The sequence below is a fragment of the Pinus tabuliformis genome, chromosome J (assembly GCF_031772625.1).
Source record: "Pinus tabuliformis cultivar Carrire ecotype Pingquan chromosome J, CPIR1, whole genome shotgun sequence".
NCBI lineage: Eukaryota > Viridiplantae > Streptophyta > Pinopsida > Pinales > Pinaceae > Pinus > Pinus tabuliformis.
Genome location: NC_142295.1, coordinates 1,295,212,816 through 1,295,237,877, shown reverse-complemented (window position 1 = coordinate 1,295,237,877; position 25,062 = coordinate 1,295,212,816). Strand labels below are relative to the sequence as shown.

Here is a 25,062-nt window from a genome sequence, read left to right as displayed (position 1 = left end):
TGATTGTTTCCATCTCTACCAAATTAGAGAGAGCACCCTTCTATCCGATGAAGTGCCTTGAAGCACTACAATCAATAAGCTAGATTCCCAAAGAGTTTGAAGGAGAGGGCCAATACAAGATAACGCTTCTTTATCTTATCAGAAACAACATTTGATTCTTCATACCTAGGGTTCCTTGCTTTCTTGAAGAGTCAGTCGTTTCCTTGATGACCTGCATTACCTGTCATTCCTCTGATCATTGAAGATGTCCCTGGAATGATTGTTATCATCATCAAGTGATGTGTCCCTACCATTCGGACACTCCTTTGCATAATGGTTGAACTTATTACAAACAAGGCATTTGCCTTTCCTTCCACCCTTAGATTCGGACTTCCCATTGAAGTGATCTTTAGGTAGGCCATCAGAAGCTTCTGCTGCGCCATTCTGATAATATTCTCTGCTTCGATTTCACCCTCGGTGAATTTGAAGAGGGATGAGGAATCCATTGATCCTTTTGTCCTTTCCCAACTGTCTTCGTTGATTTCTCTTTCACTCTTGCTTGGGATTTGTCTTCACCTCACCTCTGATACCATGTTAAGTTTAGGTATGTTCTATGCGAAGAGCAATTCATTTCAATTTTCACAGTTAGCTCAATATCTTTTCCAGATTAGCAATCACATCAGCGTAATAGTAAATTGCAGAAAGAACATAAGCATAGATCGCAGAAGACAAGACAAGACAAGAGGACACAAAATGTGGCGCTTGCTAGGGACAAACCCCAATGTTGGGAAACCCTTGATCAATTCTTCTTATATGTTCTTCAATAGTTCAGCAGAGAGAGAGAGAGAGAGTACATTTACAACAGAAGTCAACACTTTGACTTATCTAAATAAGAGCATAGATCATCTCTAAGAAGATGATACATGAGATAGCTGAACTCAGTTGAAGACATGTTGCTTCAACTGATTCTCCAAGGTGACTACTTCATCTATCATTTTGTTGCACCTCGTCATCATACTGCACCTCACCGGCTGCACCATGCTGTACCCATCATCACTATGCTGGACCTCATAACCATTCTGCACATATCATACTGCTGCACCTTATGTTGCCACTGCTGTCCCATGTGCCATTGTTGCACCATGGTGCCACAACTGTCATGCTTCACCTAATCATGACTGTACCCATCACTATACTGCATCATGTACTTGCTGTCACACATGCTGTTCCAATGTTTAGCACCTATGATTGCTTGCTGTCCCATTGTTAGTCATGGTTGTTCCTGTGATTGCTTGTTGTCCCATTATTAGTCATGGATGCTCCTATGATTGCTATTCTAGGCATATGGTAGCCCCTAACACTTCCATGCTGACATGTTTAGGAGTGACTAGGCCTGTGGCCTGCCACATACCTTAGCTGCACACACACAAAGTACCTAAGGTGCATGCTACAACTCACTGTTTTGAGGTCTGTTTGGTTGCAGCAAACTAGGCCTGGTTAGGGCACACAACAGTCCTTAACCAACCTTCTTTTTGTGCCCAAAAACACTCCCAAGAGATGCGGCTGTCCTTCTTTGAGGGGCCGAGGGTGGTTGCTTCAATTCTGGGCTGCCCTAGCCCTTGTCTACCCTTTGGCCTGCCTGTAATTTACTGCGGCACCCTATAGCAAGACTGTGTAGGGTTGCGGCTGCCTTTCCATGGATCTACACCCTTCCAAAGTGCCCTCAAAACTGTTCTATGGTTGCGGCTCTTCCAATAAGGAAACTCGGCCCCTTCTCCAGCACTTCGGACCCCTGAAATAGACCCAAAATAGTCCTCCTTTTACATGATGTCCCTACCTCTTCTTGCTGCGGCTACCACAGGGAATTATCCTCCTTCAACGAGCTCTCTTCCTTCACAAATGGATGCGTAGAGCTGTCATAGGTTAGGGCTTGCTAGGCTAGGGCTGCTAAGACCTCCTCCATAGCTGCGTAGATCCTCCTTCTTAGCACTGCGTTAGGGCTTGTAGAGACTGCGTCTAGGGTTCCTTTACCTTCTGTGTTTTAGGGCTTCCTCTCTTAGATTTCTCTTCCACTAAAACCCAGAACAATTGGAGAGAAATCAAGAGTGAAGTGTGTGTAAAATGATTCTCAAGTCATCTCCTTTTATACTAAAACGTTGAGCACATGTGGGGATTATTTGGTTGCTGGCCGACCTTGACAAATTGTCCTATAACACAAATAAATTCATAACTCCATGAATACTTATCGGAATTGGATGATCTTTAGATCAATCCTACACCTCTCGATGAGAGGGATCCAAGAAAAATATCAGCTGCCATAAATAAGATGACCCACATGGAGTTTGGCTCTAGTTGCCAGTTTTAACAATAAGCCATCAATCCTCAGTCATAAAAGACGAGGTTTGTAATCTTGAGGTATGTATAGAACGTTCATTTGTTAAGAATCTAGCTTGAAAAGTTTTAGGGTTTACTTATGTGATTCTAGGGTTGCAAAGTTTTCATTATAATGAAGATTAAGATTGTAGATCCTAGATAAAAAATATGAAAAACCCTTATCCAAAATTCTCTTGTTCCCTCTAAGAAACCCTATCACATCATATCTAGGGTTTGTAGGTATATGACAATTCCTTGCGAAAATAAAATTCATTGATGTCTAGGTTTTGACATAATGTTCTAGAGCCTGTAAAAGTTTTTACTTAAAATCTCTAGGAATGCATTCTCTAAAATGCAATGGAAACTCTAGATAATCATCATTCTATTGTACTTGTATATTTTGGTTGTGTTTGTCAATAGATATTGCAGGTATATATATTAAGAATGATGACTTGGCCAATCGAGTTGATCCTTGAACAAAAGATGACTCATATAGAAATGGACCATGAAGATGTTGTCATGATTCAGAGGGAGCCATTCAATAAAGAAGCCCTACAAGGCTTGTAAAAGGAGGAACTATAGGTATGCTTAAGACCACAAGATTTGTAGCTAATCTTCTTCATTAAAAGGAACGATCATTTTTAAATTTGCTTTGGCATACTACTCTTTCGTGTCTAGGGTTTGCTATAGATTCATTAAGATTCTATATTGTTAGGGTGATTAATCTCTAGATTGAATCTACCCTTGTGATATTATCTTTTGCTATTTGTTCATTTTGGAAAAACCCTAATCTTTAGGGTTCAATGTAAAACCCTAACCTCTTGATGCTTAGGGTATGTTGTCGTTAATAATGAAACCCTATTCTACTTAGAGTTTATTGATTGAAATTCTAATATCTTAATATTTGAAACCCTAGCCTTTTAGTGTTTGTCTATGCTATATGATGAAACCCTAGATCTTTAGGGTTTGATGAATTAGGGTTTATGACAAAACCCTTGTAATAATTAATGAAAGATCTTAGGAATGAAACCCTAGGTGTATATGCTTCTGTATGATTGAAACCCTAACTTGGTCGAGCTGTTGTATATCTAACATTAAAGTTTTGATGTTTGTATCTAGGGTTTACGACAAACCCTAGTAGAGATTGTCATGAGGTTCTAAGACATGATAATTAAACCCTAGATGTAAAATGCTTTCACTATGATTGATTTTATTTGCTCATATCTAAAGTTTAATTTTGGTAAAGGAATCTAGGGTTTGTAACAAAACCCTAGCATAGATTGTTGTGAAAGTCTAAGGCATGAAAGGTGTAATCCTTGTTGATTGTAAACCTAACTAGGTTTAGGTTTTGATATCTAAAGTTTGATTTATTATGCTCCCTTTGTGTCAACATTATAACCCTATATTAATAAAATTGACTTCATTCTATATATTTGTGCTTTGTTGAACTTCTTGTTGCAGATTGTAGGTACATAATCTTCAAGATGCTTACCTACCTCATACCTGATGATAACTTGATAATGATGTTGAGCATGATGGAAAAAGGGAGCTGTAAAAATCTTGGTAACATTGAAGTATATATTGTTGATGAACTTGTTGCCAAGTGAGGATAGAAAGAATAATGTTTTGGAAGGTTGAAATTCTCCGATGATGTGATGATGCGAAAAAAAGAGGCTGTGTGGCTGAAGATGATGAACTTGCCCCCTAGTAGAGAAAAAAATTTGGAAGTATATATCTCCCTAGTTGAGAGGGAGCTTGGTAAAACTCCTCCATAGTTCAAAACATTATGAGAAGGTCATGAGGATGTTTGAGATCAGAGAATAGCTGAAGCACTACAAATGGTTATTTGTGAGTTGTATTCGTGACTGATTGATGAAGATGTGAACAAGAATTGGATGTTTTGGAAAGTGTTGAGGTTGAGTTTGGATATCATGATGACCTAAGCAACATTAGAATAGTTGAAAGACCCTGAAGATTATGCTAGCGCACAAAAACATGTATATTGGAAGTTTGAATACTGATTGGGGTTGTGAAGCTACAATACGTGCCAACAAACGAACAAGTAGTTGATGTATTGATTAAATCTCTTCCCAAAAAGAAGTTCGTTTTAGGAGCATGCTCAAATTGGTGGATGTGTTGATCTCTTCCTAAAAATTTGGCATATTGATAAAATGTATCTGAATTGGTTGAAAGGAAGAGATGAAGTACCATGAACTACCAGTGATGGTACTTGGGAGGACATCTTGGCCAACCCGTTGATGATGTCTGGATCCCAGTGAGGGAGGGTATCATTGGTCTTGTGGAGCTTCGACCTTGGATATGATACCTAGATCCCTGTGGGTTGGTGTTAGGGTTGAATCCTGATGGTACCTATAGTGGCAGATGCCTGGATAACACCTTAGTCCTGATTAGTGTCTTAGATCCTTGGATGAGTGTATGGCACTAGAATCCCTGAATTGGATTCTTTGTATTAGTGTCATGACACTTGGATCTTTGATGTGAGGATACCTTGGCAGTGATGGTGTTGTAACATTATTCTGCATTTTACTTTTATTGTCAAAAAATGAAAAATGAAAGAAAAAGAAAAAGAAAATATATATATAAAGAAAAATAAAAGAAAAAAATGAAAAGGGTATTTAAAGAAAAAAAGATATATATTAAAAAAAATAAAAAAATAAAAAAAAGAGTAATGAAAACCCTTAGAAAATCAAAATGTGCGAGCTAGCTCAAATGCCGCATTAGATATTAAATAAATTGAATTTAATTAGTTTAAATCACAAATTTAATCACGATTAGTTAATTGTTAATAAAGTTTTGGTTGATATGACTTGTTTGTCGTATGTGATATCAATCGCACTACAATAAAGCGCCACGATCTATTTTGCCAAGATTGATGGCCCTCAGCGACTTCAGACCCCCTTTGCCCCTCTGACAGTTAATCAAAGCGGGGGGGGTGGGTGTACGAAAAATGGATTCTCCCCATCCCGCTTTGTGTACGTGTCACTCCCTCGTCGATTTTGGAACCCCCTCCGCCTAAACCATTTATTGCTAACCCCCCCCCCCGAAATCCGCCTTCCCTCACTCCTGCCTAAATAATAACTATCAATCCCGTTCCCACTAATCCAATCCTCCTTTGCCAAGTGTCACGTTCCTATTCCAACTATTATATTACCATTAATTATCCGTTCCAAGAATATAATCGTTGCTAAAATTTATGAACCAGCTCCAATAGCAGACACCTTTCAACGGTAAGTGCTCTCGCCTATAAAATAAAAGAAAATCTCGTTCAACTGTCCTTTTCTCCACTGTCCTACGATGCTAAGCAACTGAGCCTGCTACTCTAACTAATAATCAAGCCAAATAGTTTTCAACCAACCAACTCCCGGGTAATTACAGTCTTCTGTTTCATTTCTTTTCAAAATGTCTTCAAAGGGTAAATCTAAAGCCGTAGTGGAAAACCCTATGCTTCCCCCTGTAATTGACCTAGATCACTAGCCCTTAGTAGATCAACATTATAAAATCTTTGAAACCAATTGTGAGTTTGATCTTTACGAACTCCACAATTGGTTAAAACAAAAATTGTTGATCTCAGTGACAAATTGAGTTTGTGGGACTCCTTCCTACCTCAATTCATTTTTCCACAAACCCATCATTTCCCAAAATTTGTCTCATGGTGCCATTTCAGGTACATACCCAGTCAAAGAGCTATTGTTGCCTAGAACAATGACATCCTGTTCACAATTACCCCTGAATCCATATGTCAAATGCTCCAAATCCAAAATTCAACATCTCTACACCCCTTCTCTGTAGACTCCCTCATGGAACTCTACAAAAACCTGACTTTTCCCCACAGAGCCAAAATTTTTGAGACATTTCTGCCTGAAAATGTCCAATTGCCAAAAACAAACCCACCTTACCCATCCTCAATGTTTCCAGAAATATACCGAAGTGGATGAAACTTGTAGAAAGCTAATCAAATTTTCCATCCCAGATGAAGAAAGATGGGATAGATTATGTCAGCTTCTTGAGTAAACAGGTATTAATCTTCAGTAGCAAAGCAACAACGTTTTCAGTGCAAGTCATCATCAGAATCCTCAAAATCAGGGCCAAAAAGCTTCAACAGTGTAATTTTACTATTTTCTTGTACTATTTTTGTAAACAGTTTTTTTAGATATTTTGTAAAGAATTTTTGATATTTTAATCAAGATATTTTGAGGAAAATTGTATAAATACTTCATATATTGAAGTACAAAGGGTTGAACCCTTGGGATAAGCTATCAAGCAGAATTATATTCATCTGAAGTTCTTTGATTTTAATGAAAGGATTCTGAATTTGCCTCAAAGCAACTGTGTTCTTGTGAGTTATTCGTTGTTATTTCATTTCATATTGTAAATTTCTGCATATATTTAATTTTGAATGAAGAAATCTGGGTAAGATAAGGTTGAGTATCAACCTGTCTGAAATCCCCTGTGAAGTTATAATATATTACAAATATTAGTTTATTGGACTGTTTGTCTGAAATAACTCTACATCTTTAAATTGTCACTTCTTCATCAATTTAAATATATTTTCATTGGGTTGTAAACATTGGTTACATGCATCTTTTTCATATGGTTAATTAAATAATCTGTCTGATTTTTGATAGACCATAGACTCTTTGATTTCTGCCTTACACATCTCTTTTAAACCAAATTTCTGTCAAGAGGTGGAGAACCAACCCTTCTATTATATCATGATTAATTAAGATTCAACACTTGTTTGAATTATTTTAGAACATTGGTCATCCAAACATTTTAAAAAACCAACAAAATATTTTAGATGCTCTGACATAATTCCTAACCTAGAATTATCTTTGGAGGTACAACATCAGACTGGCGTCGTTGCCGGGGAACAAAATTCTTGAATTATTTTCCCTGGGACAATGATTAAAAGCTTACCTTTTAACGGTGAATAAAAGGTTAGTAGGTTAAAATCATTCACCTGGCGATTCCACAAAAATAAACTGGCTTCACGTAGACACACTAGGTCTCTCTCAGACCCACAACTTTATTCTCCACTATCAAATCCTGAGAGACTGGTAAGAATTTCCTCTGCAAGACAAAGACTAGAAGCCTCTACTTCTGCTTCTGTAATACATCCATTTGAAATTGTTCCTGAAGTATCAGATCCACCACCAAAAGTGTTAGATCTGCTGTCTAAAGGAGTTGATTTGCAATCAGCTCTCCTTGTCTATCAATTAGAATCTTACCATATTCCTGAACCTCTTTCAGAATCTCCTAAATTAGAAATAGAACTAGGTCTAGATTTACCATAATTAAAGCCTAGTGATTTTATTTCTTCAGTAGTTCACACTTATCCATCTACTTCTGTTAGCTTTGAGGACAACTTTTCTGTTTACACAAATCCTTTGTTTGATGATCAAGGAAAGTTTGGTCCTGAAGAACAAAAATTAGTCATACAAACACCTAGAAAAATAAAAACTTCTAGAAACTCTTCCAATTCATCTTCACCCCCTACAACTCCTAAAAGTTCATCCTCATCCTCATCCCCTTCATCTTCATCTTCATCTTCCTCATCTTCATCAAATCTAATGGCTGGTATTCGACCCATCATTCAGGCTCGTTATGCAACCTTAGTTCTTCCCAATCAGCTAAATAATTTCCCAGATGGATATCTGAAGCACTTACCTAGATTCAATGGTGAAACTGGTTTGTCTGCTGAAGATCATCTGGCAACTTTCTTAGACTTTGTTGATAACATGAATATAGAGCATGAAGATGTCTACATGAGATTGTTTGTTCAATCTCTTGAAGGCAATGTTAGGATCTGGTTTAGACAATTAAGAGCTAATTCAATCCCTTCTTGGAATGAATTAGTTACTATTTTTAAAAACCAATGGGGAGTTAAAAAAGATCTAGTATACTATCTGACTGAATTTGATGACCTTAAAAGAAATCACCCTGAACCTATGGTTGACTTTATAAAACGATTTAATAAAATTTATAATAAAATGCCACCAGATTGTAAGCCACCAATAGTTGCTGCCAAAGTTAGGTTCTCTAAAGGATTTGATGATGACTTTGCAGTTATGCTTAGAGAAAGAACTTTTGTAACCCTAGTAGACATGCAGACTAATGCTATTGAGGTTGAGGCAAATAGATCAGCCTCAGCCAAACTCAAAGCAAAGGTTGAGAAAGATGAAAGAAAAATGAAAGCTAGGGAAGAAGGAGGTTCTTCTTCTAAAAGCAAAACTGAGGATTACAAAATCGATGAAATCACTTCCTTACTTAGAAATCTTTCAAATAGGATTTCAAAGATTGAAACTCAACCTAGAACTGTTCAACAAGCATCAAATATGTTAGGGTCCCACCCTAACCCCCTTATTTATGTAATGGGATCGAGTCATAGTAAAGAGTCAATAAAGCCCATATTAATAATTGTAAGTGGTTAACCCGCAATTAATGACGGGACCACAGTTAGTTGCAAATGGGCCATGGCATTAATAAAACCCATGGTATTGATCCATGGTATTGCATGTATGAGTCATATATAAAGGATAGAGACTCCCTGCGAGGAGCATCGTGTCTTATTTTTGTATCGAGCTCTGCTCTATTGGAGGTTGCCCCCTCGAAGAGGCCAGTGAACATTGGTTTTTGAATTATAATATATTTGCTGTTGTCTCTCACTATTCTATGTTCTGGGTATCTTTCTTCGCATATCTTGTATTTGGGTATCTTTTTGCAGGTTAAGAGCATAACAAGTGGTATCAGAGCACTTTCCAGGGCCGGTGGGATCTCCATTTCTTAGCAAAATTTTTTTTTGGCTAGAGACGTGTTCCGGCGTCTTTAAACCACGGGATCTGTCGTTGAGTGCATAAACCTGCGGATTTGGGGAGGCATGCACGCAGGAAATAAAAGAGGTGGTCACGCTTGTTGGACTCCCTTGTAACCCCTGTGGGTACCCCTTCGAGTAGTAGCGCATTAGACAGAGCTGCGTACGGACTGTCTTCCAAGTACCTTCTGTGTATATCGGAAGCCCCTTAGCTCCTCTGCAACCTCGCCATAGATAAACCGTCAGCCGTCTTGCTGCTACAGTACACCGAGAACAACACTCGGAGAGATTACTCGCCCGTATAATAGGGTAGTCGGGTTGTACGGCTAAGGTTACGGTTGATCCTCCTTAGTTAGAGCCTTGAAACATTGGGCTGAGTACTACTGTTAGGCCCTTATGTATATTGCGATCTGTAGCACCTGACACTCCTCGAGACCATAGTTCCCTTTTCTATCTTGGGATCACGCATCATCTCTGCCAGATCCGCTCGCGCAAAGGGGTGCAGCAGCAGCAGACATCAGTCCCGCAGTTCCGACTAGCCATTCCGATCTATTAGATCCATCAGATCCGTAGCAACAATCTGTTCCGCCGTTCAGAGCTATCCGATCTGCCATTCAGATCTCTCAGATCCACCGAATCTGAGTAGTTGTGTGGGGTTCCTATACCGGGGCATGATTTTCGCAGGACTTTTGGCAGCATTGACATTTTGAGGATTCGGTTACTGCAGTATTCCTAAGGAAGGAGTAAAACTCCGTTAGAAGTATCTGAGATCTTCCGGGGTGCTTATTGGTGATCTAGCCCATCAGAATCAGGACGACGAGCTGAGCACGGTGGTACCATTCAATTCTTAGTGAAATTTTTTTTTGGGCGGTCCCAAATTTCAAGAACATCAGGTCGGTGCATGGTAGAAACTAGAGCTCAAGCTATGGCCAATGAGAGGATGGACAAACTAGAACAAACCTTGCAATCCCTCCAACTTCAGCTTGATAGACTAACTAGCATAATCCCGAAGGGCAAGGAGGAAGCCCACGAGGAGGCATATATTGGCAATGGACACAGTGAGGGTAATTCTAGCCACTCTCTTCACCTCTGGGGCCCCCACCAACAATCCCGTCCGCGACCTCCCAAGTTGGATATGCATAAATTTGATGGTTCTCACCCGGCAGCATGGATAGCACAAATGGAGCAGTATTTCAATCTGAATAACATCTTAGATAATGAGACTCAGCTTATGGTGGGGAGCATGTACTTGGACACTGAAAGGTGGCAATGGTGGGAATGGCATCAATGTTGCAATGGACCTTTTGTGACTTGGACCACCTTCAAAAAAGCTCTTACAGACCGCTTTGACCAGGAATCTTCTTTTCTGGGTCGTCTTACTAAGCTCCGACAGACTGGCACAGTGGATGAATATGTTACAGCCTTTGAAGCCTTAGCCTTCCGCACTAGGGGTCTCTCAGATGTGTTCTACACGGAATGTTTTATCAGCGGTCTTAAAGAAGCCATAAAAGCCCACGTCCTACTGCACCACCCTCCCACATGGACGGAGGCTTGCAAGGTAGCTCGTAACGTGGAACGTGCGTTAGCAGCCTAGTACAGTCGCCCAAATTTCACAGTTAAGGTTCACCCGCCACAGGCTCACAGCACGACTCAAACACTTAAGGTTCAAAAGGTGTCACCTGCAGAAATGGCCGAAAGAAGAAAGCAAGGATTATGTTACTACTGTGATGAAAAATACTCCCCAGGTCATAAATGCAAGGAGCCCAAATTTTTTCAAATTGATGCCACTGATTATAGCTCATCGGAGGAAGATCCACCACTGGAGGAACATGAGGCGGTAGAAGAGGACAACCAAAAGGACAATGTCCCTGACGAACCCGTTATTTCGCTGCATGCTTTGGTCGGGATTTCTTCACCTCAAACTCTCAAAATCAGAGGTTTTATTAAACATCGCCCAGTAGTAGTCTTGATTGATAGTGGAAGTACACATAATTTCATCCATCAAAAAATCGCGGAAGCAGTGCATTGTTTTGTACGAGCAGTTTCTAACTTCCAAGTCCAAATTGCGGATGGGAGCACAATGAAATGTGAAGGCCGCTGTGAAAATGTCAAACTTCAAATGGGGGATTATCAGTTGAAGACCCACATGTTTGCTATACACATGGGAGGGTGCGACATTGTCCTCAGTGCTGAATGGCTTCGCACCCTTGGGCCAATCACAATGGATTTCCAGGAGTTATATATGAGTTTTAAGCAGAACAACTCCACACATACCCTCCGTGGACTCCAGGCGGGAGGTGCCTCTATCATCAGCTCGCATAGGATGGAAAAATTGCTAAAAAAGGGCCATCATGGAGTTATAGCTCAATTTAATGCCATCCAGGCAGTCGAAACCAAGTCTCTGCCGATTCATCCTGAGATGCAACAGATTTTAAATAGCCATCTGCCGGTCTTTGACAAGCCTCATGAGCTTCCACCCTCGAGAGGGGAACATGATCATAGCATCACCTTGGTTCCAGGGGCCCAACCCCCAAATGTGCGTCCATACAGATATCCGTTCACCCAAAAGAATGAAATAGAAAAAATAATCAAGGAACTTTTGGAAGCAGGTGTCATTCGTCCCAGCATTAGTCCTTATTCATCACTGGTGGTCATGGTGCTCAAGAAAGATGGGGAGTGGCAGATGTGTCCAGACTTCAGGGCCCTCAATAAGTTGACAGTCAAAGATAAATTTCCCATCCCGGTGGTTGATGATTTGCTGGATGAACTCAATGGGGCTCAATTCTTCACTAAGCTGGATCTTCGCTCAGGCTACCACCAAATTCGCATGAAGGAAGTCGACATTCCAAAGACTGCTTTCCGAACTCATGAAGGCCATTATGAGTTCCTGGTCATGCCATTCGGTCTTTGTAATGCCCCATCTACCTTTCAGAGCCTTATGAACCACCTTCTCAAACCATATCTCAGGAAATTTGTCCTTGTCTTCTTCGATGACATCCTCATCTATAGTTGCACTTGGGCCGCACATCTTCAGCATGTAGATCTACTCTTGCAACTGCTCCGCAAGCATAAATTATTTGTTAAGATGTCCAAGTGTTCGTTTGGCATGGAAGAAGTTGAGTATTTGGGCCACATTGTGGGGCGTGAAGGTGTCAAGGTGGACCCCAAAAAGATCCAGGCAATGCAGGATTGGCCTCAACCTAAGACCTTGAAGAGCCTGAGAGGATTTTTGTGTCTCACAGGCTATTATTGCAAATTTGTCCGCAATTATGGTCGCATAGTGAAGCCCCTCACTCAACTCCTGAAGAAAAATTCATTCTTCTGGAATGAGGACGCACAACAGGAATTTACAGCTCTCAAAAATGCCATGTGTTCCACTCCAGTCTTAGCACTCCCTGACTTCACCAAATCTTTTGTCATTGAATGTGATGCTTCAGGTACGGGTATTGGGGCGGTCTTAATGCAGGAAGGGCGACCTTTGGCCTTCACAAGCCAACAACTAAGTGGGAAGAATCTAGGCCAATCTACCTATGAGAAGGAAATGATGGCCATTTTACATGCAGTAGAGACCTGGCGAGCTTACTTATTGGGCAACGTTTCCAAATCCGCACAGACCATCACAGTCTTAAATATTTTTTGGAGCAACGCCTATCCTCCCCACAACAAAATAAATGGCTCGCCAAAATGCTGGGATATGATTATGAGATCATTTACAAGAAAGGACAAGAAAATAGTGTAGCAGATGCATTATCTCGCCAATTTGAGGAGGGAAGTACCCTGTTAGCAATTTCCCTTCCCATTCCAGAATGGATTGAAGAGGCTCGCAAGGAATGGTTTTCACATCCTGGGCTCTCCCAACTCATTTCTCAATTGCAGGCGGATCCAAATTCCACCAAGGGCTACTCGTGGCAGGATGAGATTCTTCACTACAGGGACAGAGTCGTAATATCACCAACATCCACCCTCAAAAGTCGCATTTTGGCAGAATTTCACTCATCCCCCATTGCAGGACATTCAGGCTTTCAGAAGACGTATGCTCGCACCAGAAGATCATTTTTTTGGACAGGCATGAAAAAGGACATCCTTACTTTTGTAGCAGAATGCGATGTCTGTCAATGCCACAAAGGGGAGACCGTCAAAGCACCAGGCACATTACAACCGTTGCCTATCCCGACAGCAATATGGACGAAGGTTTCTATGGATTTCATTACAGGTCTTCCAAAGTCAGGAAACAAGTCAGTCATCATGGTGGTTGTGGACAGACTTTCGAAGTATGCTCATTTCTGCGCCCTACCCCACCCGTTTACACCGACTTTGGTCGCTCAATCTTTCATGGATCAGATCTTCAAATTGCATGACATGTCCACTTCTATTGTGTCCGATCGCGACCCGATCTTCACCAGTAATTTTTGGTAGGAACTCTTCAGGCTACAAGGCACCCAACTAAAATTCGGTACTTCTTATCATCCACAAACAGATGGTCAAACTGAAGCCGTCAACAAATGTCTGGAAACCTACCTTAGGTGTTTCACTTCAGAAAAACAACATCTTTGGGTACAGTGGTTACCTCTGGCTGAATGGTGGTATAACACCAACTATCATGCCACCACCAAAATGACTCCCTATGAAGCAGTATACGGTCAACTCCCTCCTTCTCCTACTTCTTATATCAAGGCGTGCTCAAAGGTACAAGCAGTGGATCAACTCTTACAAAACCGCGCAACCATGCTCGCCCATCTTAGAGAGAATCTTCACCAAGCTCAAAACTGCATGAAGCAACAGGTAGACCAGCATCGCTCAGAGCGCCAATTTCAAGAAGGGGATTAGGTCTTTTTGAGGCTGCAACCATATAAGCAAACATCACTCAAAGACAAGGGTTGTCAGAAACTATCTCCAGAATTCTATAGACCATATCAAGTACTTCAGCGCATTGGAGAAGTAGCCTACAAGCTGGCTTTGCCGCCTACTGCAAAAATCCATCCAGTTTTCCATGTCTCATGCCTCAAGAAAGTGATTGGGAACAATTGCAGAATTCAAACCAGTCTACCTGAATTAGACGAGGAAGGGTCAATCTTGTTCCAACCTGAACAGGTCCTAGACACACGAGAAAGGCACCTGCGTGGCTGCATGATTAGGGAAGTTCTCATCAAGTGGAAAGACACCTCTCCGGAAGATGCAACTTGGGAACCAACCACTATTCTTCAGCAGTTTCCGCAGCTTCAGCCTTGAGGACAAGGCTATTCTTAAGGGGGAGGGCATGTTAGGGTCCCACCCTAACCCCCTTATTTATGTAGTGGGATCGAGTCATAGTAAAGAGTCAATAAAGCCCATATTAATAATTGTAAGTGGTTAACCCGCAATTAATGACGGGACCACAGTTAGTTGCAAATGGGCCATGGTATTAGATAGATGGTATTAATAAAACCCATGGTATTGATCCATGGTATTGCATGTATGAGTCATATATAAAGGATAGAGACTCCCTGCGAGGAGCATCGTGTCTTATTTTTGTATCGAGCTCTGCTCTATTGGAGGTTGCCCCCTCGAAGAGGCCAGTGAACATTGCTTTCTGAATAATAAAATATTTGCTGTTGTCTCTCACTATTCTATGTTCTGGGTATCTTTCTTCGCATATTCTGTATTTGGGTATCTTTTTGCAGGTTAAGAGCATAACAAAATAGACCTCAAGCCCAGTTCAAAAGACCTTTCCAACCCCAAATCTTACAAAGACCCAACCCTGATCAACAAATTCAACCACCATTGATGATTGATGATCAAGAACCCGAAGAAGCTGGACCATTAGTTTCTAATGACATAAATTATTTCGATGATCAATCACAGCAGAATGCTATTATTCCAGTTTCCAATGATCAAGCTTTAATTCAAAATCAAGAAACTTCACAGGTTTCTAAATATCAAGCCTTCTCAGAATTTCTAATAGCTGAATTAAATAGAAGATATGACTTAAGGCCTAGACCAAGCCTTGGTAGGCCAGCCAAGAATGTTACAATCAATGAGCCTCCAATAAAAACTGCTCAAACTCAAACAACTGTAATTCAACCATTAACTCAACCCAATGAAAATAATACTTTTGAAAAAACTGTTCCAACAGTTTTCAATGTAGAAAAAGAGTTAGAGAGAGTCAAAATCCCTATTCCATTGTCTAAACTCTCTAAAAACCCAGGATATAAAAACCAAGTATCAAAGTGGATCCAATATTCAAGTATAGATGCTGAGGGGGATGTGATCAGTTTACAAGATGAAAAACCTTCAGTGGTTTTTGGTCCTAGTTCTGACATGATTGATGAGAACGTTCCTCCCTTCTATCTTACTCTCAAAGTTCATGATTTTCTTCTATATAACTGCATGTTAGACTCTAGAGCCTCTCACAATTTGATGCCCAAAGTAATCATGGATCAATTACAATTGCAAATTACTAAACCTTACCATGATTTGTACACCTTTGACTCCAAGAAAGTTCCTTGTCTTGGACTCATAAAAGACTTAGTTGTAACTTTAGCACAAATCCCTGTAAAAAGTGTAGTACTAGACATTGTAGTCACAGATATCCCTCCCAAATTTGGAATGTTGTTATCAAGATCATGCTGTGCCAAATTAGGGGGAAATTTGTAGATGGACATGTCCTATGCTACTATTCTTGTATATGGGGGTGAACACCTTAGGTTATATAGAGAGGTAAGATTCATTAACACTGTTTGTAGGGCTGATCAAGCAATTAATCACCTGATTTATGTTGTTGATTAGGATTTTGGATGCTTCACATTGTCATCAAATGATCTCCAAAATTCTCAACTCAGCATTGAACAAATTGTGAACAAACCTAAATGTATAAAAACTGATGTGTGGAAGTTATACTTTGATGGGGCTTGTTCTAAAGATGGAGTTGGAGCAGGAATTGTATTAATTTCTCCAGATAGAGAAAACATAACCCAATCCTTTAAGTTAGACTTTGATGTTACTAATAATGTAGCAGAATATGAAGCCCTACTTTTAGGCCTTGAGTTTGCTAAAAGTCTGAAAGTTCAAAACTTAAGTGTTTTCAGTGACTCAAAATTAATTGTCAATCAAGTAAGAAATTTGTGCCAAGCAAAACATCCTAGGCTTAGATCTTACCGAAATGAGGTATGGGATTCCATAGAAAACTATTTCCAAGATTTTAACATCACAACAATCCCAAGAGATGAAAACATGTATGCAGATTCTTTAGCAGTTTCTGCAAGCTCCTTTAAAATTCCTGATCCAATGCAACTCCAATATCAAATTTAGGTAAAGTATAGGCCTTCAATCCCTGATAATCTTAAACACTGGCAGGTGTTTGAAGATGATGAACAATTGAAGAGTTTCCTGCAGGTAATTGATGATTTCTCAGCCTTGCAAATTGATGAAGAACAAATTCTTGATCATAAATCAACTCACGAAGATGAATCCTCACAATTAGATAACAAGATAGCTGATCATAATATCCTTCAATTGCCAAGTAATTTCATTCCCAAGGGTCTAATCCCTCTTGAAAGGCTTTTTGATCATAATGATGTTTTGAAAACCTCATTATTAAACACACCACAAGAGGATGTAGAAGACTGTAACATTGGAACTGATCAAGACATTAGGAATGTGAAAATTTCAGCATCCTTACCCAACGATGTAAAATACAAGTATATCAATCTCTTGAAACATTATAAAGATGTATTTGCCTGGTCTTATGATGAGCTCAAAACTTATGATACAAATCTTATTGAGCATAAGATCCCTTTAAAACCAGAAGCCAAACCATTTCAGCAGAAATTAAGAAGAATTAATCCAATTTTGCTTCCAACCATAGAGAAAGAATTAAAGAAAATGTTGGATGCCAAAATTATTGTTCCTCTTAGATTTTTTGAATGGATTGCAAATTTAGTTCCTGTAAGAAAAAAGAATGGTGAAATTAGACTGTGTGTGGATTTTAGGAATTTGAACAAATCATCCTTAAAGGACAATTATCCATTACCTAAAATGGATCAAATATTACAAAGAGTTTTAGGTTCTAATAGAGTTTCCATGCTAGATGGTTTCTCTGGATATAACCAAATTTTGGTAGCTCTAGAAGACAGAGAGAAAACAACATTTACAACTCCCTGGGGTACTTTTATGTATGCCAGAATGCCATTTGGTTTAACCAATGCAGGGGCAACATTTCAAAGAGCTATGGATTTAGCTTTTGTTGGAAAAATTAATAAGTTCATTGTTATTTATCTGGATGATCTGACTGTGTTTTCAAATTCTGATGAAAAGCACTTAAAGTACTTGAGAAAGGTTTTTGATAGGTGCAGAAAATTCAGAATTTCCCTCAACCCAAAGAAATCTTTGTTCGCCATAAAGGAAGGAAAGTTACTTGGCCACATCATCTCAAAAGGAGTGGTAATTGATCCAAAATGAGTTTCATCTATTGAGGTAATTGGTCTCCCTAGAAATAAAAAGGAAATTCAAGCTTTTTTAGGAAAAAATATTTTTCTAAGGAGATTTATACCAAACTATGCTGAAATTGTTAAAGATATTACTGACATGTTGAAGAAAGATCATAAGTTTGAATGGACAGTGCAGGCTAGATATGCATTTACACAAATAAAAAAGGCTATTTCTGAAGCCCCAGTACTAGCCAACCCTGATTACTCAAAACCCTTCAGCATTTTCTCTTTTGCCTCTGACACCACTTTAGCTATTGTTTTACTGCAAAAGAATGATAACCAAGATGAACAACCAATTGCCTTCTTTAGTAAAGTTATGAGAGATGTAGAGCTTAAATATGACATCATTGAAAAACAAGCTTATGCCCTTGTACAAGCTCTAAAAGCTTTTAGAACTTATGTCCTTCATTCCCCTATTACTGCCTATGTCCCAAACAATGCTGTCAAAACCATTTTGACCCAACCTGATACAGATGGTAGAAGAGGGAGATGGATAGCTAAAATTCTTGAATTTGATCTAGACATCAAATCTACTAAGCTGGTAAAAGGATAGGGTTTATCCAAGCTCTTGGTTGAATCTAACTGTAAAGTTCTGGGAATAAACACTATTATGTAGATATCAGGAGAGAAGAATCCACAAGAACCTTCCTCTAGTTCACTAGAGAAGAATCCACAAGAACCTTCCTCTTCTACAGACTCAACTCCTCTTCCACTTCACATTGAGGAAAAGTTCCTATTATCTGAATGGTATGCTGATATTGTACATTTTCTTCGTGATTTCGAATACCCTCCTGATTTCACCAAAAATCAATGCAGAACTCTTAAATTGAAGGCTATGAAGTATTGTATTATCAATGCCAACCTTTATTGGAAAGATCCATTAAATATCTTACTTCTATGCTTGACTGAGAGTGAAACAGAAGGTGTTATTGATCAGTTTCATGAAGGAATATGTGGAGGTCATTATGCTTGGAGAGCAACAACACATAAGATTTTGAGAGCAGGTTTCTACTGGCCAAAGTTGTTTTCACAGGTTGGAGCAAAAGTCAGAAGCTTCATTCCATGTCAGATTTTTGCTAGTAAGCAAAGATTGCCAACACTCCCTCTTGTTCCAGTTTTGATTCAAGCACCTTTTTTACAGTGGGGACTTGATTTCATTGGAGAGATACATCCAACATCCAGCAATTAGCACAAATGGATTTTAACTGCCACAAATTATTTTACAAAATGGGTAGAAGCTATCCTAGTAAAAAATGCTACAGATACTGTTGTCATTAAATTTATTGAGGAAAATATATTATCTAGATTTGGTTGTCCTCAACAAATAGTTACAGATAATGCATAGGCATTTAGTAGTCTTAAAATGATAGAATTTTGCCAGAAATATCAGATTCTATTGTATCATTCTACTCCATACTACCCTAAAGTGAATGGACTGGCAGAGTCATCAAATAAAAGCTTGGTAAAGGTAATAAAAAAGGTACTTGCAGACCATAAGAGAAATTGGGACAATCATCTTAAATATGCAGTTTGGGCCAATAGAGTTGTGAAAATTCCTAGATCTAACAATCTCAGGAATCTCACTGCAACCAGTGGAATCTACTTCACCTAGATTGTAAATTACATTACAAGCTTATTTCAGATTTCTTCATGAAACATTGAAGTAAATTACTGAAGCAACCTACACCAAATTAAATATGATTCTAAAACACAGAAACTGAGTATGGAAAATAGAAACACATAGGACACCATTATTTTTGGACATATGTCCTCGGAAAAACCCAATGCATGAAAACCAGTGCAACAACTCTACGGGTTTTATTATTATGCAAGACAAAATCTGAGTACAATCCTAGGATGTTGAACTAGCAATCTGATACAGAGAGAATACTGAACAAAAGATTGGTGAAATGATCTCACCCTGTCATTGGAGAATTAGTGACTAATCTTGCTGCACTGGAGGCTCTGCGTCACCCTCTGCGTGGCTTCTGCGCAGAACTGTGTCACTCCCTACAGTTTCTGTGTCACCCCTCTTGGGTATTACGCTGCCCCTCTTCCGGATTCTCGGCTGGCTGATAAAATCAAACTTCTGCCTTCTAGACTCACACCTCGGCTCCTGGCAACTGAAACTCGACTTCCCTCAGCAGGAATCTCGACTTCTCCTCAAGGACTGCGCTACCTCTGCGTCAACATTGCGTGGGCCATCATCAACCATCCATAATGGGCTTCAAGATGTGCCAATGTCTCCTAAACTCCAAATGGGGTTAACCAAGTATCCTATTAGGTGGTTTGTACTTCTAAAGAGGATAATATGTTCAAGGTACATCCCTCAAAAGGTGGTGGCATGTGATAGATAGGTGAATGAAGTAGAGGATGAGAAGGGGCAGCGCTGGGCTGAATGCTAGGGTACAAGGGTAGCTAATAAAAGGGAAGCCCACACTTTGGGTTTATAATGTATAGGAGGGAGCAATCATGGTACATGAGGGGCTCAAGGGGTAAGAGCATGATGCATAAGATATATGTAAAAATTTTCTGTTTCCCACCCCGGTTTTCAGTTTCACCTTATTTCTCCCATATAGTTAAATGCCCATTCCCATAGCCATACATTTAACAGACTGAAAAAATAAATATTGCTGAAAACACAAATTCTGGAAATTTTTTCAGAGTGCTGGAAATTGCAGAAATAAAAAATCAGCAATTAAAACAGCCATTAAAACACATTTAAACTCAGTGATTTTTGGTCAACTTGACCCTGGAAAAACCCCCTACAACTCTTGGGGAAAACCAGTTTGAGAGCTCTTCTTTATTTCTGGAAAATGCCTTTTACAGAGAAAATTTTTCAGCAAAAAATCAGCAAAACAGAAATTTTCCAGCAAGCAAAACTTATCTGTTTTCAGCCCAAACGACAATCTGAAAAATGCTGGAAGAGCTGTACGGACCGTACGGATGTACGGACTGTACGGACGTACGGATGTACGGACCGTACGGACTGTACGGACTGTACGGACGGCCGTACGGACTTGTACGGACAGCCCTCGGAAAAAGTGCTGAAAATCGCCTCCTCGATATTCGTGCTGAAAAATATTTTTTTCCACTATTTTGCTCACAAAACTGCCTTTTTCTGCTTGTTCTTTATGCTGTTTGGATTTGCTGAAGTGCTGCCTTGGTGTGTGTGCCAAACTGCTGCCTCTTTCTCCTCCTTGTCCAGAAATCTCCCTTGCTCTCTTGCTCTCCTTCTCCCAATCTGCTCATGAAAGAATGAATGATCTTTTTCCACCTTTTCCTCCCTTAACCCAACCCTAAATGACTTTTGGGTGATCCCTAAATCCAATGGCTGAAATAGATTTAGATCAATGGCTGAGATTAAATGCTCATTTAAATCTCACTTTCTATTTTTTAATTCACCCCACTTTAATAAAGACCCACTTAGTCATTTATTTCCAAAGTCACTTTTCCTTTCTAATTTTTCATTGACTTTATAAAGTCACTTTAAAATTAGACTTAGTAACTTTATCACTTAAAGTCACTTTCAAATTAGATTTAACTTTATAAAAATTATAAAGTTACTTTAGGAGAAAAATTAAATTCTTTTGGACACTTTTCCCTAGGCCAAAGATCAAAGCCTTAGGGAACCACCTGTCCTCCGGTACCAAATTTCAACACTCCCTCTTACCGAGGAAGGTGTTCCTCACCACACCCATCTTGTCTCTGAAGTAGACATGCTTGCCCCGTGGTAAGGCTTTGGTAAGAATATCTGCAACCTGCTCATCAGTGGAAATATACTCAAGCTTTACAGCTCCCTTCTGAACATGGTCTCTGATGAAATGATATCTGATCCCGATATGCTTTGACCTGTCATGAAATACTGGATTCTCCGTGAGTTTAATGCAACTCTGATTATCACAGTAAATCACTGAAGGTCTCAACGGCTGACCAAATAAGCCAAACAACATCTTGCGAAGCCAGATGGCCTCACAACTAGCTAGACTGGCTGCCATATACTCTGCTTCCGCTGAACTCAGTGCTACTGACTGCTGCTTCCGGCTGAACCATGACACTACTGCTGAACCCAACCCAAAACAACACCCTGAAGTGCTCTTCCTATCAGAAGCACAACCTGCCCAATCAGAATCAGTGTATCCTGCCAATCTCACTCCATCTCCCTGCCTGTAGTCCAGACCATAATCCACTGTCCCCTGCAAGTACCGCAAAATGTGTTTTGCAGCCACCCAGTGAACCTTCCTAGGCTCACACATAAACTGACTCATCGTGTTGACTGCAAAACAGATATCTGGTCTGGTGTTGACCAAATACATCAAGGAACCAATCAGCTGCCTGTACAATGTGGGATCCACCAACTCGGAATCCGAAGCATGAAGCTTCTTCCAGTTGGTGATCATCGGTGTCGACATGGGTCTACAATCCTCCATGTGGAATCTGCTAAGGATGTCCACAATATACTTCCCCTGCCCCAGGAAGAAATGCCCCTCCTCCTGCCACACCTCCAAACCCAAAAAGTAATGCATCAAGCCGATGTCCTTCATCTCAAACTCCGCTGCAAGATCTCTCTTACAGTGCTCTATGAGTCTCTCTGCACCTGTAATGATCAAGTCATCCACATACAGCACCAGAATGAGAGGCTCCTCACCAATCACAATAAAGTAAAGGTTCGGATCTGCCTCACTCTTTGTGAAACCCATCCCCTGCAAGTATGCATCTATCCTGGAGTACCAAGCTCTGGGAGCTTGCTTCAGGCCATAAAGGGCCTTCTTCAATCTGCACACATGGGACTCCTTCCCATGCACCTCAAAGCCCTGTGGCTGCTCAATGTACACCTCCTCCTGTATGAAGCCATTGAGAAATGCGGTCTTCACATCCATCTGGTGGATCTTCCAACCCATCTCTGCTGCTATCGATATAATGGAGCGGATCGAAGTATATCGAGCCACGGGAGCGAAGGTCTCCTCATAATCAACTCCCTCTACCTGGGAGAACCCTCTAGCCACAAACCTTGCTTTGAATTTCTCAATGCTGCCATCTGCAGCATGCTTTACCTTGTAAAGCCATCTGGAAGTAACCACGGATTTGCCCTCAGGCCTCGGCACCACCTCCCAAACATCATTCTTCATGATAGAAGAATACTCCTCCTGCATGGCCTCTCTCCAGACCTGCTGGCTAGCTGCCTCCTCATAGCTAGAAGGCTCAGAGTCAAGGATGCTGGTAACCATCGCCATATAGCTACAAAATCTCTCAGGTGGTCTACTCTCTCTGACCGGCCTCTTCGGCTCAGCAACAGATGTGGCATCTCTCAAGGTGTCCTGAAGCCACTTGGGCTTCCTCTTCCCTGAGCATGCTTCTCCCATAGGAGAATGAAACTCCTCCTCCTCATCCCCATCAGTAGCCTGAACTCCTGACTGTCTGTCTGCTGTCCTCCTGCCTGCACCTGAACCTGTAGAAGCTGAGGTACCGTGTGAACTGTCCATCAGTGGACTCCCTAGTGAACTGCTCTGTGAACTGCTCTGTATGCTGCCCGGAGCACCACCCCTCTGGCTCGGCGAGCCACTGCTCACTGATGGACCTGACATCCTCATAGATGTACCTCCGGATCCTCCTGATCCCTGCCCACTGGATCCCTGCGACTGACTCAACTGCTGCTGAGGGTCTGGCTGATCCAGATACTCTAACTCCCGTGACCTCCTAAAGGCCCTGTCCTCCTCGAACTTCACATCCCGTCTGACAACAACTTTCCTCTGTGCAGGAATGTAAATCCGAAAGGCCTTTGAGGTCTCACTGTAGCCCACAAAGATACCCTTCTCTGCGGTGGGCTCTAGTTTGGTCCTCTCCTCCTTGGGTATATAGGAGTATGTAATGCATCCAAGGATATGAAGATGACCAAGATCAGGCTTCTTCCCAAAGAAAGCCTCCTCCGGAGTCATGTGCCCCAAGGCACGATGCGGACTCCTGTTCTGCAAGTAAACAGCTGTGTTGCAGGCCTCTGCCCACAAGAACAATGGCAACCCCTGATCATATAACATGGCTTTGGCAGCCCCTATGATGGATCTGTTCTTCCTCTCCGCAACCCCGTTCTGCTGGGGGTTGTAAGGAACAGTGAACTCCCTCCTAATGCCTGCCTCTGCACAATAGTCAACAAACTCTCCAAGGGTGTACTCTCCTCCATTGTCCGACCTCAGGGACTTGATCTTTCGACCTGTCTGAGTCTCCACAAGAGCTCTGAACTCCTGAAACCGCTTGAAGACCTCACTCTTGGTCTTCAAGAAATAAATCCAGGTCCTCCTGGAGTGATCATCAATGAATAAGACATAGTACTCATATCCACTCAAGGAAACATGAGACATCCGACCGCTCACATCGGAATGAATCAAATCAAGTATCCCCGTCGCTCTGCTGTCACTGCTGGGAAAAGGGGATTTGGCAAACTTGCCCATCGCACAACCTCTGCAAGTATCATGGTGATCAGTACTGAAATCTGGCACACCTGTAGTGATCTCCCGCAATGTCCTCAAGGCTCCATGAGACATGTGCCCCATCCTGCGGTGCCAAATCTCACATAGCTCAGAACTGCTAGCTCTGCTGTCGGTACTACAGCTCAATGCCAAAGGGGGCTGGAATGCAAACTTGTACACCTTTGCATGGCGTACACCTATCACTCTAGCTGAATCAGCTGGAGAGCCCCTGGGATACATCAACACCTGTCCTTCCCTGAACAGTACCTCATATCCTCTGTCCTCCAACGCTGAGACGGATATGAGGTTCTTCCTCATCCCTGGCACATAAAGAACCTCTGACACCTTCAAGGGAGGTTTGGACTCCCTCTGAAATGTCACTGTCCCCACCCCGACTGCTCTAACAACTCTGTCATCACCGAGTACTACCTCAATATCAGTGCCACTCTCTGAAAGCTCTGAGAAGTACTCCCGGACTCCTGTCATGTGACGTGAAGCCCCACTGTCCACATACCAGATACCTGTAGATGCTCCGCTAATCGAGGGAAAAGCATGCTCCCTCTGAACCTGTGTGGCAGGTGATCCTGCACTAGAGGACTCACATGTAGTGAACGCAAACTCCCGGTCAAAACGACCTGCAAAGTCCTCAATCTCAGCTGACGCTGCCACATCCTGGGTCTTCCCCTTCTTCTTCTTCTTCTCCGGACACACAACTGCATAGTGTCCCATCTTCTGACAATTCCAACACTTCACTTTGGAATAGTCCTTTTGTGAGTTACCCTGTTTACCTTTACCTTTGCCTTTGCCTCCACCACCGCTTGTGGAAGCCTGCTTCTTCCCTTTGCCTTTCTTGCCTCCTGCCACCAGTGCTACGTCCTCATCCTGCTCAACTGGCTTGGCTGCCCCAAGCTGTCCTTTCCTGATCTCTGTCTGTATACAATCATCCCAA

The 25,062-nt window shown here is 41.1% G+C and overlaps 1 protein-coding gene across 2 annotated transcripts in view; it reads left to right on the top strand.

Annotated features, from left to right (window-relative positions):
* LOC149232033 (chlorophyll(ide) b reductase NOL, chloroplastic-like) overlaps positions 1-25,062 on the top strand; it is a 444,638-nt gene that overhangs the window by 241,774 nt on the left and 177,802 nt on the right. The window lies entirely within an intron of this gene.